Raw genomic sequence first — 17,440 nt, forward strand, 5'->3', positions numbered from 1 at the left:
CGGCTACGTTCGATTTTATCGGGGACAGTTCAAGGTTCCCTTTCGGTTGAGAGCGGCGTTTTTATCCTGACATAGGTCCGTGAATAAAGCATATTGTAGCGTTGAAGTCTCCAGACATAATGTAGGACTTGTAGACGTTGCTCAAAAGGATTTCAATAAAAAGCCAGGAAACATGTTCCGAGATGTAATTGCTTGCGGAACGCACTCTCCGACAGTGATGTCGACATACAGCCTCAGCCAGAAGGGGTGTCCATGCAAGTTGTAGTCAATTCTATATTTAACACCAAGTTATTCGCACTACTTCATGATCTTACAAGTACAGATTGCTGTCGGACCAACACTACAACGACTCACTGTATGACTGCTGTAAAATCGAGTCGTTATAGCGCCATGTGACATCACAAGAAAATGCAGAACAAACGAATAACATTGAAAAGACTTTGGTAGATTTGACACCGGGATAGCTCGGATTCGGCAAGCTGGAATCGAGTTTCAGTTCGAATCCCGCTTTGGTTGATAATGGGTTTGATTCTTTCCGAGTTTTCCCCATATAAAAAAGTCAAAATTGACAATTATAATAGCAATTATAAATTGATTGATATTGGAGTTCCACAAGGTACAGTATTAGGACCAATCTTATTTATAATATATATTAATAATTTGTTGAAAATTGATATTTTGCAGATGATACTCTATTAACATTTAATGGGAAAAATTGGGATAACACTTATTTAAATGCTAGCAATGGAATTAACGTAGTGAAAAATTGGCTTGACTCTAATCTCCTATCCTTAAATACTAATAAAACTACCTATATTCTATTTTCTTTAACGACGAAAGGTTTACTTCCACCTATGAATAATTATCACTTAGTAATACATAATATTTCATATAATGAATTAACAAATAACTATTGTAACTGCCCACATCTAACACCTTCCACACAAGTCAAATATTTAGGAATTATTATACAAGGTGCTTCCGAGGTGGTGTTACAAACTTTCAGGGATGATGGCGAAGGGCACATGTATCAATTTGAGATAAGGTACCCTGGTCCGGAAATGACTGAGTCGAAAGTTATAAGCAAAAATAGTTGTGTGGAAATGGAATTGTGATTTGGCACCACGTGCCCTCCTTCCCTTAATAATACCCTCTCTCATAGCACTTAGTCTGCTAATACTAGTGCTACTACTACTACTACTACTACTACTACTACTACTACTAATAATAATAATAATAATAATAATAATAATATAATCCCGTCGTCAATATCTCCGCTGTGGTAAATAACACTTAGATATTGGCAAATTGCAGATTCTTTGATCTTGTCTTCAATCTAACACAGTACCTTCCCTTGAGATAATACAGCACAACATTGAAGAACTTATATAGTTTCGGAATAATAATAATAATAATAATAATAATAATAATAATAATAATAATAATAACAACACATTTGAAAGTCCACCGCTGTGGAGTAACGGTTAGCATGCCTGACCATGAAACATGCGGGTCCAGGTTCAAATTCTGGTTGGGACAAGTTACCTGGTTGAGTTTTTTTCCGGGATTTCCTTCAACCCATTAAGAGCAAATTCTGGGTAACTTTCGGCGCTGAACCCTGGACTCATTTCGCTAGCATTATCACCTTCATCACACTCAGACGCTAGATAACCACAGCAGTCGATAAAGCATCGTAAAATAAACCACTAAAAACACATGTGAGACTGTGATTTTCTGATTTTCTTCAATGTACGTTCGTAATCACTAAGGTCGTTCATATTAGAGAAACCTACAATCTAACGTTGCAATAATTTATTTTACAACTTCAATACATGACACTCATTATCTACATCTAGCTGTTATTCAGCATTTTTTGGAAAAGCAATGATGACTGTTAATGTTAAAGAAATAAAAATAAAGTAGTGTCCTCCAGCCTTTGGAATTGTACTCCAAAGAGATTTGTCGTAAGTCATGTATTTCGGAAACGAGCGAATCTAGGACATCGTTGTCATGGAAACAAGTAGCATGACAGCTACGAGAAGTACAATAGGCGTGATAATCATCCCATCATTTCCCGTTTACGCTGTGTGTGAATAGGTTACTCTATCTCTCTCTGTTTAAGGCAGCTTGTTCATTTTATGATGGCGATGTTTGTCGAGCTCTTACTGGCTATTTGCTTTGAAATTAGTGGAGTAATCAGCGCCTCACGTGACGTAGTCAAACAACGTCCTTTCTGTTGGCGGAAGAACTTTACTATTGTTGAAACGAACCGAGAAGGTAAACATGGATGTGTAGGCATTTTCTGTCTTATGAAACAGGAATATACATATTGACAATTGCTCACCGAAAGCACCTGTATTGTGTATACAGTGCTACTTAAAAAATGGAACCGTAGCTTGCCAATCTAACGGTCTTTCATAGAAGGAATCCGGGCTTCGAATCACGACAGATTTTACAAGATTTGTGCTTAAGGAATTGGAAGTGATTTATCTGTTTCGTTCGTGTAGGGTCTACTAATTTATCAATGTAGTGCAAAAATGTGTTGAATATGAATCAATCAGAACCATCTATGACTTCAATATTGTCGATTTTATATTGCCACATTAGTTTGTCGCTGATGATACGGGCTATTCCATCTCAAATCGACCGAAATATAGAGAAAATTGACCTTGCAATTTTTAAATACAATGAAACTTTTTCTGTCCGTTGACAACTGTGATACAATGCTTTGTGCAAAGTTTGAGGCATCAGAACTTCATACTGTTTAAATTAAACATATTTTAATTTATCGTATTTCCATAAAATTAGCAACTTTAAACTGTTGTGGCTCCGAAACCCTTTCACCCAATGATCAAAATCGTGGTTTATTTTGATGCTGAGAAATTATAGTTTATATTGACATATAAACAGTTTTTCTTACTGGAAATGGGAAAATTTAGATTTTTCTTAATTAAGACGCCTTTGCCCACGAAAAAATACAGTATTTTTTAAATATATAGTTAGATTCCGCATTGAAAGTACAAATAAACACATATTTTTTACTGGTTCATCGTTAATAAGAAAGTATTGAAAATATCAGATAAAGAAAATAAATAGTACGCGCGTGAACTAACCAGCTAAATGTAGGTAGTCGAGACAAGCAAGGCCAGGAGACGAACATGTGATGTTCCGTCTAGCTGCGCATAGCTGGGCTAGCTTTATCACAAGTTTTCATAAACACAGGAGTAAAATGACGCCCAACGTTCGCTTATCTTCAGCTCTCGGCCAGTGCGTGGGGTACTGCGCCGTTCAAGTCTACTCGTGTGAAAATAATCTATTTAATACCCTCGAAACTTATTGCCATACCACTAAGCAAACAATGCCGAATCCCTCTTAATAATGCAAGGTTTTTTCTCAATATTTTTTTTACATTTTTACAAAGTGACAAAATGCTAAAAGTAAGTAAAATCAGATTTTCTGTCTCTCTGTATAAAGTAAAAATAAGTATTACTTCTTATCACAACCCACCAAATGTCAGCTTCAAAATGAGCTCCCGTTCAATGTTCTGCAGTAAATGGTTCCAGAGTTCTGAGTGCTGAAAGAGGCTTGTTTTTATAAAATACGCTAAATTTGTCGCTCAATAGTACGAAAACTGTTTGATTTTCGGTAGTATATTTTTTCAAATGCACTCTCCTCAGCACCTTGTATAAATAGGAAAAAAAATAGAGTATTAAAAATGCGAGGTTTTTTACTGATCGATTTCATATGGAATAGCCCATACGCAATTGCTTCCATAAATCAATAAGGAACATCATGATTTAAGGAGTTAGGTACAGCTCACAGCAGTAAAATTTTTGGAAATATTCAACATTTTTTCCTCCATTACTGTATCTTATACAATAATGAAAATAGGTGTGTCTAAAAGACTATCCTTCGGCTATATGAAAAAAATGTTTTTACGATTTAAAAAAATTGTTTATACATTATCTACCAAAAAGTAATTGGGCACTGTTTTTGCCTCTTTGGAACCTCGTGGTACCACCTCTTGTTGCTATAACAGCAGCCACCCTGTCAGGCATGCTCTCCACTAGTTTGTGTAGGATATCCACAGAAATGCGTCGCCATTCCTCTTGCAACATGGCACTCAGTTGGGCAATGGAAGTTGACCCCATGTTTCGGCGGCTACTATGCAGTGGTATGCAGACAGTGGTATTCACCAGTTGGACTGGCCTGCACGGAGTCCTGATCTCAATCCCATTGAGCACCTTTGGGACGAATTGAACCGGCGATTGAGGTCTCGGGAGATGCGGCCAACTTCCATTTTCCAACTGAGTGCCATGTTGCAAGAGGTGGTACCACCAGATTCTAAAAGGCGCAAAAACAGTGCCCAATTACTTTTTGATAGATAGTGTTTTTTTTTTTTTTTTTTTTTTTCGAAATTCAAAGTGGTGGCAGTTTACTGTGCAGTGATGAAGCGTTTCCTTCATAACTCATAAACGTGTTAACTTTTTCATGTTCTCTCCCTTTGATTTTATTGCTGAAACTCATGTTTACAATATCATGCTTTTTCAACTACATTCCTCAATAAATAACTTTTTTATTTTGTGTTAGAATAAAGTACTGATATTTGACCATTTTTTAAATTAATTTATTTGTTATCAAACAATCTTTCAAAGGTAGAGAAGTGATCTTGCATCATATTGTAGATATGACATGCATAAATACACACAAAATATTTGATCACAGAATGTTGGGTAGTTTTTGAGTTATGAGGGAAACGCTTCATCACTGCACAGTGAACTGAATTTTGAAAACAAGAATGTAAATCTTTTTTTTTTTAAATCGTAAAAATATATTTTCATGTAGCAGAAGGACACTGTTTTACACACACTAATTTGCATTATTGTACAAGATAAAGTAATGGAGGAAAAAATGTTGAATATTTCCAAAACCACGCTAGCCATTTTCTCTCATGACGTCATGATAATGTCTCTGTACAACATCCCCGGTTGAACTGACCTGTAGGCTATATAAAGAATTTGAACAAAGTCTAATGGATAATTCAGGATGAATAACTGTATATATAGCTACACGGAGAGATTTTCTCTTATACTTTGAATAATTAAAACTAAAAAAAGCATAAAAAGAATAAATTAAAAAATTAATTCGTCAGACGGAGTTTTGTAGAATGATCACGGGAAGTGGCTCGTGGACCACAAGTTGAGGAACGCAGACACTTAGAGTACAGTTATGCACTTAGCATCCATATGTTGACGGCGCAGATAGGAGCAGGTTTATGAGCAATTGTGCCACGTTTATGTATGAAGAATTCACTTTGTCTCTTTATCGCGTCGCTGAGTGATTTATTAGTTAAATGGGAAGTGTTGAAAGTAAGGGAAGTGTGAAGTACGACCTCTGAACCCAGTACGAGTCCTAAGCAACCAGTAAGGAACATACCGGGCATTCATTTCAAAACTTGCCAGTATAAATAACTATTGTATATCAATAAAATTAAATGTATATCAAACAAAAAAACACATCAATTTAGATATTGAAAGAGGGGAATTTAAAACCAGTGATAATAGCATTTTAGATTTCACCCCCTCTCACCCTATTGCACTCCACCCTCTCTTGAAACTTCAATAATGATACCCTTATATTAAGATACTTAAATCTGAAAGAGTTTATTGTCTATACATCTCATTCATTTGTCTCACATCTTTTGTTTTCGATCGTCTCCTGGCAACCTAGATCACAGTCTAGTATATACAGTCGCGAAGCTCAATACGTAGTAAATATGCAAACATTAGATAGTTGCTCACCACTAGGATCGCTAATATCGCCTCATTACAGGCAATGCAAAATAGTACCGTCACAGTCTATTGTTTCTAGCACCCTCAAAACTCAAGCTTCGTGACTGTATATAGTAGACTGTGACCTAGATTGTATTTTTTTTTTTCCTCGCTGTTATTTATACTCGCTTTTACATCTTTGGTCATATCGCGAGTTAATCTTTGATTGAAATCCAAAGGCCTGTGTACTATTGTTGAGGCTGGTTCGATTGTTGTGAACTAGATGGCGACTGTATAGGCCTATGTATTACTAAATTGTAGATTTATTAATTTGTCATACAGGATATCTGTAATATTGACAATTAATATTAGAGGAGAAATATTCGCTCCGGCGCCGGGGATCGAACCCGTGTCCTTGGTTCTACGTACCAAGCGCTCTGACCACTGAGCTACTGTTTCCCTTTGTGGCCTGACTCCAAGTTGAAGGAGGAAGGTTCGGTCCGGTGCTGTGGATTAAATTCGGCGTAGCTCAGTGGTCAGAGCGCTTGGTACGGAGAACCAAGGACCCGGATTCGATCCCCGGCGCCGGAGCGAATTTTTCTCCTCAAATATTAACTATGTATTACTGATTTGTTATGAATATGATTTCGCTGATGAATGAGGTCGGTGATTTTCAGGGATGTTGTGGCCCGAATTTCCTGGTAATTCTTGATGAATAATTCAGCCATTAATATTTCTTTTATGTTTTTTGTTTATATTTTCTATATCTGGTTTATTTTATTGAGGTAAATTAGGTTACTTGTTTGGTAGTAATTTAATTTTTTTGCATTTGCCTTACGGTTGAGGAAAAACCCTGAAAAACTTCAACCAGGAAATTCAACCCGACCGGGAATCGAACCCGGGCCCTCTGCGTAAAAGACCAGCATGCTGACCCCTACACCACAGAGGTGGTCTAGATTGTTGTTGTCAGCTGGTTTTGAGGATGAAAACATAGTTTATTTATCGGCCGTTTATTTTATAAGGTAGGTGTCCCTGATATGGCCATGTTAAGGTTTCAGAATTTTTCTAGCCGCCATTTTGAAAAAAAAAATGTAAACCACTCTTTTCTTACTCGTTCTCAGTCTAATGGACTTTCTTAAAACAATTTCCTTTCCCCATAAAAATAGCTTTAATTGTCCAAAAAGTCCCAAATTCCAAAAGTCTACCTAGTGGCCATGTCAGGAACATGTACACATGATATGGCCACCCTTGTTCCATGTTCTACAAATCGTGATTGTTTTCAGTTTGATAGCGCAATTGTGCTAAAATTAAATAATTTTGGTGTAAAATGAATAAAAATGGCACTTAATAATCTTTTTTATAATTCAAAAGTGTAGTCAAAACAGGTTTTTACATAAAAAATTAAGTTGTTTTTCTTAAAATACAAAATTTTTACGTAATCCCAGCTATAAGGCATGTAAATTTGTCAGGTGAAAAAATAAAAGTGAAATTAACTTCATATGGCCATGGTGCATTTGATATGGCCATATCAGGAGCAGGTAAGCTTTCACGAAAATCGTTTGATTATGAACAACTCGTAAAAGATACGCCATCAACTACAACACCAATCAACAGAACATTAAAAACTGAATGGAGTACGATGGTTTTCATGAAACAAGTCTTTGAAAAACATGCATAAAGCAAAGGAGACTTACCAGAGAAAAATAAGAAGAGGTCACATGAAAACCGCAAAACAGGCAACTGACGCCATATTGCTCAACCTGACTGGATGGAAAACGATCATGTGACATACCAGGATGCCCTTTCACTGGATGCTGCTGCAATTTAGTGGATTTTTTGGTTAACTAACTCACAATAGGGGGGTGGCCATATCAGGAACATAGCCATAACAGGAGCACCCATCTTATACGGAATGATCCTTAATTTAACTGAACTAAAGCACTGAGTTGATAGAGTGGTGTTACATTACTATGAAACTGTTGTAGACAAAAAGGGCCATGGTAAATAAAAAAAAAATGTAGAAAAATTTAGCCCTTAACTGCCCAGACAATTCAGGTCCAATTAACATATTATTCCGATATTTATATATTCATTAATCTCTCGTTATATGTATAATAAATTAAATATCAATTTAATTATAGTTACAAAAGAAAACTTGTGCACCATATGACACCATTGTCCATTGTTATTTAAACGGTCTGCCGTAAAAAGACGCCTGTTAACAATGTCATCCTTTTATTACAATATGGAGTATTGCTACAGTTTGTACAATGAATGGGCAAGATGGCGATGCCGTCTATAGGCTGCTGAATGCGGATTCTTATGTTACAGATAGTCTTTTGTTTCTCATCTGTTGGGCGCGTTCACTACGTGTCAAATTATGTGATCAATGCTTTCGGGTCTTCTAGACATTTTAGCTCTTTAGAATAGGCTAGCTCAGCGATGCAAAATTGTGCTACGATTGAAGCACACGTCATAAGCCGAAACACGTACAGTAACTAATCTCTTCCTTGCAACCCTCGCGTCATTGTATGGTATAGAGTATTTCATGTTAAGAAAAAAGCAATGGTTTTATAGGCCTTGTCTAGTACATTGTACAAGCTATGTGGTAGGTAGACGTTTCTATGGCAACTGTCCATTTGATGAAATAGCCCCATATGTTCAATGCTTTGTTCTTTACGTGAAATCCCCTATAGCATGAGAAAAGAAGAGAGTACTGTGTGTTTGTCAAACGTCACCAGAAACGTCACTGAAGGCTCCAGTCTTGTAGATGGGGGAACGAACTCTTTCTTCATGCTTTCATCCCTTTCTTCCCCAGTTCTGCCCTTTCTTCCCCAGTTCTGCATCCCTGGGCTAGCTGCTGACAGTGTTGCCAAATTAGGTATCTTATAGATAGGCCTACGACTTTAATACATTTTAGTACACTAACTAGTGTAGAAAATATTTAGTGACTACGTAAGTTTTTATTTGGCTTTCTATTTGATAGGCGATAACAATGCAATGAATGTTGATATTATTATAATTCACATAAATTGAATAGAAGGTCGCCCTGGGTGGCACAAGCGGTATAGCGCTGGCCTTCTATGCCTGAGGTTGCGGGTTCGATCCTGGCCCAGATCGATGGCATTTAAAAGTGCTTAAATGCGACAGTCTTATGTCACTAGATTTAGTGGCAACTGGTTGGCGAGTTGGTGTAGCGCTGGCCTTCTATGCCCAAGGTTGCGGGTTCGATCCCGGGCCAGGTCGATGGCATTTAAATGTGCTTAATTGCGACAGGCTCATGTCAGTAGATTTACTGGCATGTAAAAGAACTCCTGCGGGACAAAATTCCGGTACAATGGCGACTCTGATACAACCTCGGCAGTTGCGAGCGTCGTTAAATAAAACATAATTTTTTTTAATAGTAGTTGAAGAATTTCGACATTTGGCGAATTAATTAAAATATCCTATATCGTTCTTTTAAGGGGAGGCAGAGGTGAAATTTTCGACCAAAACTGAAGAAAAAAAGAATTTTTTTTTTTCCATTTTTATTATCTTTATTTTGATATTCCGATGTTAGTTTTTGATTTTGTGCCCTTAAAAGTATGAAATTAAAACCAAGATAACTGTATTACTATATTATTCCCATAATAAACTAATACTTATCATTATTTATATACCTTCTCTGAAAATATAAATAAAAATAAATATTGAAAATTTCATACAATATGGTGCATGGAGCATTTTATATCAAACGATATAAAGTTTTATAAAATTATTAATATTTACAGAACTATTGTACTTAGAAAGTTGAAACTTGGTATGTCCATTACTAATAACATACTTAGTATCCATGATCAATTTCAAACAAATCGGATAAATTTTGTGGATTTTGAAATATTCACCTCTGCCTCCCCTTAAAAATACTATGAGTTTTGTGGTATAGGATTTTTGTCTTGTATAAGATAAAAATTTGACGTTTATGAAGGCCTTAGGAATTTAGGGAGGTACAGATCCCTGGGGCTACAAGAAGTAAGAATCAAGTCCCTTCCATTTTATATCCACGAAAGAACTTAAGAAAATAAGGTTAAATCTGTAACCTCTATAACATGTTATGGAAAATAAGTGATTTTTGTTGCATATATCTCAATTTTGGGAGTAAAGTTCTCAGTAAATCAACCAATGGAAAAATAAAATAATTAAATCCAAATTAGTGTTGGACAGATTGAAAAAAATTCAAACCTATTACACCACTTGACTCACTATGAAATTCAGGCCGAATTATGAACATATCTACTAAGATACTGCCGTTAACGCAGAATTCGCATACAATATTTGAGATTGGCAACACTGACAGCCGATTTAAAAAGGGCACGTGGCACAGCAGCCTACAGAAAGCACCACAGAACCAATATATAAAATTACATCGACATCCCTAAGAAGATAATAAATTAAATATCTGTTGTGTGCGTGGAAATGGTGTGCGCCACCAGATCCATCACCGAGCGAGATAAAAACATAATTTACTCTGTACATCCAACAATGGGCAGTAGTTGAGCGGAAGTACGAAGTTCTTTGGTGTCGCTAGAGGCCACTACTGTCCACTTGGCGCGCAGCTGTCACTTGTCTCTTCCTTCTTTTTTTTTTTTTTAAAGCTTACACTGAGTTGAGAGATGTTTTACACGTTTTGAAACACCCTGTAACCAAATTATTGGAAACACACCGCCAGATGGGAGCACTGTCTTCTTCCGTTTCCATGTGGCCAGTGCTACTGTTCCTGAGTTGATTGTTGAATACTGAGCGATGAGCAGAGGTAGATGCGTTCCGTAGCGTCCCTACAGCTCCAGCCTGCGGGAAACAAAACACAGTCGTTAGTGGCCTGCACCCGTCTAAATGTTGATCATTTTCATTTGTTTGTGATAAAAATAGAGTACGGACTCTTCCCGAGGGAAATCCCCGGGTATTTCTCTGGAACATAAAACAACTGGTGCGGTGGAGTTTCGAGCCAAGTCGGTGCCTGACGTGTGTCATCTGTTGTCCCGTTACATAATCTCAACTTATTAACAATAAAATTACCGCAGTCTTTCAACATAAATTACTTATTTGAACTGTTGTATCAGTGAAGCGAGTGAGTCAGTGAAGTTATGGTTTTACAGTGCAGTGAACAGTTCCGATCAGTGATAATTTATAGCGTCAATGAAATGTGTTCTATAGTGTCAGTGAAATGTGTTACAGAGTGTCAGTGAAATGTGTGCTAAAGTGTCAGTGAAATGCGTCATAGTGCCACTACAGGGAATGAGATGAGAGTAAAGTGAAAGACTATTGAAACTTATGTAGGGCCTATACATAATTATGTAGGTTGTATTGTAAAATTAGGTATTTTATTTATGTTTTATTCTTATTGTGTTAAATTGTATTGTGTATTCTTATTGTATTGTGTATTGTAAATTTTATTGTGTATTGCTAATCATTTTATTGTGTATTGTTAATATTGTATATACCACTGCCACCGGGTACTTGCCCACTTGCAGTGTAAATACATACATACATACATACATACATACATACATACATACATACATACATACATACATACATACATACATTATTATATAAATCCTACAAGATGGCTGTACTGACGTGAGATTATGCAGAAATGCTGAGGCAACATCGAAACACATCCCAACACAGGGTTGCTATACATACGACTATAGTCGTACGCTTACGACTATTTTGACTAACTGTACGAGGTACGACCGAACTCTTAAGTCGTAAGCAATTTTATACGACTATTTTACTGAAGGGTAAAAATTATTTTGGAACTCACAATATCGGATTATAATTGAGGACCGTTTTTGCGAAACTTGCTAACTGAAAAAACTAAATTTTACAGGAGAGACAAAACACTATAGTAAGCAAGTTTTGCTGTATCTCTCACTTATAGCAGAAAGCAAGTTTTGAAGAAAACGATCACACTTTGACACACTACAATGAAGAGAAATAATCCAATTTTACTAAGACGCCTTTAACATCTTGTAGAGGCCTGCCTTATGTTAACGAATCCATCAAAATCTCAATTTTGCAAATTTTCCAGTTAGCAAGTTTTGCAAAAACGGTCCCCATTTAAAAAAAATAATAACAGTTAATTTGCCCCTTTGCAGACAACTTTTCTTTATTCAGTATGTCATTGGCTGATATCCCTGATCACACGTATAAAGGGATAAAATATGCTTTGAAAATCAATATGTAACTACACTTGCTATGCAAATCATAATTTCGTCATCTGGAGCTCTAGGTTTCATGTGCGGCTATGTCAAAGTAACACGAGTTCAGAGATCTGCGAACTTCCTTGTATGTTCAGCGATGGAAATACTTTTTTATGAATGAAACAGACCGCCCTAGGATTAAGAAATCTTGACTCGCTGACAATTTAGCGTTGTCGGATTTGAGTCGACTGCAGGTGGATTAATTTGATGTAATCATCAGCTGCCGCACTGATTGATATTAAATACCTGCCGTTGCGCCGGCCAATGATAAAGTTTCTGCTGGCTTTCAATATAATAATGTTGTTTCCGACCAAGCGTCATCGTGCATGCTTTACTGAAAATGATAGTGTTGATGAAGAAATGGTACTTTGAATGCTAAATGCCACTGTGGATATCAACTATAATTACTAAAATTCTTGATTGGATGAAGAAATGGATGCTGGAATAGGAAAAACTGGAAAATGCTGGGTTTGCAGTGAAAGATCTGTCCTCGGACAGAACACAATGAATGAATATAAACTTATAGGCCTATGAACCACTTTTTGATGGGTGTTATGTGAAATATATTTGTGCGCACTATATATAAAATAGTAAAATGATGAATGTACGACAATTTTATGCTAAAGTACGACATTTTTCATAAGTTGGTACGACGATTACGTTTCAATTTATCTGAAAACCCTGTCCCAACAGCACATAGGCGGAAAGAGATCTGTTTCTTTGGAGGGGGAGGTAAAGAAAAACCATAGAATCCCCATATAACGGGGTTATGGGGGACATCATTTACCTCCTCTCCCTGTTATAGCGTGACCGTGGTAAAGTATATCAGAATATGATCATTTAATAAAGGTATTTTTCGGGGCGCATGTTTCTTACAGTGTCACACTCATATCCGCGATGTTTCGGACCGAATTGTATAGGCCTTGAACTGTAGGTCTACTACAAATATTATAATAGGACATAATTTAAAACAATCTCTCTCGCACAGAAACACATATACAGAGTGATTCACGAGGATTTACCGTCCTTTAAGGAGCTTATTTCTGAAGACATTCTGAGTAAAAAATGTCATATAAACATGGGTTCTATTCTCAATATTTACAGAGTTACGTTTCGTTATTGGAACGCATTGCTGTGAACGCGTGATCTTGGTCAGCGTGCAGTCAGCAGCCAGCGCGAGCGCTACGGAAATCAAAGATAGACGTATGCAGTTACGTAGAGCTACGAGTGCCGTTCACAAGCGCGCGGCCAAGTGTAACTTACTCAAGCGGACGGCGACATTTTTTAAAATGTGTTGTAAACTCTCCAAGACTGTAAATTAGGATGCAAAATTGAACTGCAAATAATTAAGTCGGTGGAAGTGGTGTGATTTGTAATAAATGTTGTGATAATTGCGTAAGAATAATGCAATTTTCTAGTCAAAAATAGGAAAAAGATGTCTGTACTAAGGATTTCACAGCACATTATTAGCTTCATAATACTTGCCAATTAAAGAAATGATACTTCTGAATGGTTCATTCTCTATTTGTATTATTCTTTTACCTTCAAACTAAAGAAACAACGCATTTTACAAACGACTTTAAATTGGTGTAACTCTGAAAATATTGAGAATAGGAACTATGTTTATATGACATTTTTTTTTTACTCAGAATGTCTTCAGAAATAAGCTCCGTAAAGGACGGTAAATCCTCGTGAATCACCCTGTATATCAATAATACTACGTAACATTGCTAATGTAAACTTTTTTATGTTAAACTTTCCTGAAGATATCATATGAAATGTAAACTCTAATTATTTTATTTAATCTCGTCTTTAAGTTTACACATTATACCGGGTTGTATGTTTTTCATATTTCTCCAAGTGGGTCCTGAACACCTGCAAACTTCTAATATATATATGAGTAGACCTACAGGCTGTTACAAAATAAACATTACAGTGCTTCCATTCCTCAAATGAGATATAGAAATTCTTGTAAATTAAAATAAAATAAATATTATAGTCCAGATACATGATCTGAAGACATTAATTCGTCAATTTAAACACAGAAACTTAATAATAAACAAAAGCAAACAAGATCTTTTGAATTCAATATTTTTTAATGTTAATTGTGTTCTTGTGTTTGTGATGTATATAATTTAAAAATTGCTTGTGACAACAATATTTAACGGAAAACTGTGTAACGTCTTCAGAGATTTCAACCCACAGAAATTTAAACTACATTCTAGTGAATATTAGGATTAGATATTTGCTTAGATTATAATATAGCATACACTTCATGAAACTTATTAATAGAAATATAAGATTGTATTTTAGGATTTAATTTCAACTCATTCCATTTCATTCATTCATGTGTATAACTTAAAAAACTTTGTACAGATTTGCTGAATATATAGATTTGTTAAATTGTATTAATTTCATAATTGACACGTAAGACTAATTCAATAGGAGACTTCATTAACCTATATCATATTATTATTATTATTATTATTATTATTATTATTATTATTATTATTATTAGCCAAATATTATGTATTTATAACCCTAACATACCTATCTCAGGTAAAATAGGGTTCTTTGTAAAATTGGAGTATAATAAATAAATAAATAATAAAAAAAAGAGTTCAGACAAGTGGGGGGAGGCAGTGCCCCCCATGTCCCCCCCCTCGTAACTTCGCCTATGCAACAGCATAAAAAATAATTTCACAGAACTGGATGATTATCTCTCGACATCTGTACAAGAACTCAGTAATCTTGCGGACTTGGAAGATAACAAACAAGAATAACATCCCAACTTCTACACTACCGGAGTTACCCACCTGCTTTAACCTCCAACCCATTATACTTTAATCTTCTAGTGCGTGACGATAAAGTACGAAGTCACGATTATGTCGTCCATTGTTGACTTGGATGAAAATTAATTAAGCATGCCAGACGGGATTGAGGGATGGCAGCGATGCATGAACCAAGTCAGTTTCTTACTCTCAACGCATGCGCCTACGTGACCTCAGTTTACAGTTTTATTAATATTTTGATTACTTGAGAGTGTGGGCCGAGTCAAGAAAATTACCCCGTGGCTCAAAATTGTGGCATTCCCAGGAATTTTAGGTATGGTACATACAAACTATTTTAGCTAATATTTTAAGATTTTAATTTCAAGCTGTTTTTACTTATACAAGTATTTTTAGTGGGTTATTTTACGACGCTTTATCAACATCTCAAGTTATTTAGCGTCTGAATGAAATGAAGGTAATAATGCCGGTGAAATGAGTCCGGGATCCAGCACCGAAAGCTACCCAGCATTTGCTCGTATTGGGTTGAGGGAAAACACTGGAAAAAATTAGAGGTAACTTGCCTCGACCGGGATTCGAACCCGGACCACATGTTTTCGCGGTGAGATGTGTAACCGTTACTCCACAGGTATGGACTACAAAATGTTAAGCAAATTGTGCAAACATTTTGTCAGGACATTGATAAAACCATTACGAACTGAAAATTTCTGTGCAAATTTTTCGATACTGTACAGGTTTGTCCACATCTAATAACTAATTAACTAACTAACTAACTTACTGGCTTTTAAGGAACCCGGAGGTTCATTGCCGCCCTCACATAAGCCCGCCATTGGTCCCTATCCTGAGCAAGATTAATCCATTCTCTATCATCATATCCCACCTCCGTCAAATACATTTTAATATTATCTTCCCATCTACGTCTCGGCCTCCCCAAAGATCTTTTTCCCTCTGGCCTCCCAACTAACACTCTATATGCATTTCTGGATTCGCCCATACGTGCTACATGCCCTGCCCATCTCAAGCGTCTGGATTTAATGTTCCTAATTATGTCAGGTGAAGAATACAATGCGTGCAGCTCTGCGTTGTATAACTTTCTCCATTCTCCTGTAACTTCATCCCTCTTAGCCCCAAATATTTTCCTAAGAACCTTATTCTCAAACACCCTTAATCTCTGTTCCTCTCTCAAAGTGAGAGTCCAAGTTTCACAACCATATAGAACAACCGGTAATATAACTGTTTTATAAATTCTAACTTTCAGATTTTTTGACAGCAGACTAGATGACAAAAGCTTCTCAACCGAATAATAACAGGCATTTCCCGTATTTATTCTGCGTTTAATTTCCTCCTGAGTGTCATTTATATTTGTTACTGTTATGTATGTATTTATTTACACTGCAAGTGGGCAAGCACCCGGTGGCAGTGGTATATATAATATAAACAATACACAAGATATTTGAATTTTTCCACCTCTTCGAAGGATAAACCTCCAATTTTTATATTTCCATTTCGTACAATATTCTGATCACGAGACATAATCATATACTTACTCTTTTCGGGACTTAGGTGCCTAAAATAGGCTTAAAAGTGTAGGAAATAGTCTCTAAAGAACTGGAAATAGACTCTAACAAAAATAATGTTTTGTTTAAAAACATGTTCCAAATCATCAAGAATTCACTTTTAGAATTTAATAATTTTAAATGTTTATATACCGTTATCACCACTACTACTAGAACTACAAGAACAACAAATATAACAACTAGTTATACATAAACTAAACAATGAAATGTGAAAAATATGTTCAGACATAAATTCAGTATACAAACAAGTCAAATATAATCAATTTTTACCAAGCCTTGTCCATTAATGTCCACAATTATTTTCACAATAAATTACCAATACTTTTTCTACATTATCAATTAAGAAACAATGCCGTCAACACAAATTTGTATGCTTCACATCCACTGAAGTAACAGGAGCGTATTTCAATTTTGACACTAGATGGCCAGGAATGTTACATTGTGAATCCGTGTTCTTCCCTGCTAGGATATCTGAAGCAGTACGCAGGTCCTTCAGTCCTACATTTCTCTGCAGAACTTGCTCCAGTTTATCCCGTACTTTATTTCTAACAGAACCAGGAACACTTTTGATCCTTTCTTACACATCATGAAATATTTCCATTTGTTCATACAGTGGTTTTCCTGCTGCCTCCAGTGATGCAATAACGTGCACTAGGAAAGTGGTGACTTTAAAAATGCTAGGTCCCTCTAAATACCAGAATCTTCTGTCACTTCCTTTGCAGAAACAATGCTTGCAGACTCGTCTTCTAGACTTGAAACAACATCTTTCACTTCACTAATGTGATCGTTGTAGTATTCTGCAGCTTTCAACCATGTTCTCCAGGTAAATACAAGTTCTGGTGGCAGAGAGACATTGGGCAATTTCTCAAGGAAAATCTGAACCCTTGTTGGCGCGTTGACGAAAACTCTTTTTACAGTAGAAATCAATTTATTTACATTTGGATATTATAACCTGATATGCTCTGTGAAACGATTAACACACAGTGAAAAATACATTTTGGAATTTAAAATATAAAGAGAAGCATAAGATGACCAAAGAGAAGGTGGAAAGACACAGT

At 36.1% G+C, this 17,440-nt stretch overlaps 1 protein-coding gene across 1 annotated transcript in view; it reads right to left on the minus strand.

Annotated features, from left to right (window-relative positions):
- Positions 1–7,989: 7,989 nt before the first annotated feature.
- Positions 7,990–17,440, minus strand: part of LOC138713124 (growth arrest-specific protein 1-like) — a 117,606-nt gene continuing 108,155 nt past the window's right edge. Inside the window, exon 3 of the mRNA XM_069844912.1 lies at positions 7,990–10,598. The gene's annotated coding sequence lies outside the window, so the exon portion shown is untranslated. The remainder of the gene's footprint in view (positions 10,599–17,440) is intronic.

The sequence above is a fragment of the Periplaneta americana genome, chromosome 14, assembly GCF_040183065.1.
Source record: "Periplaneta americana isolate PAMFEO1 chromosome 14, P.americana_PAMFEO1_priV1, whole genome shotgun sequence".
Lineage (NCBI taxonomy): Eukaryota > Metazoa > Arthropoda > Insecta > Blattodea > Blattidae > Periplaneta > Periplaneta americana.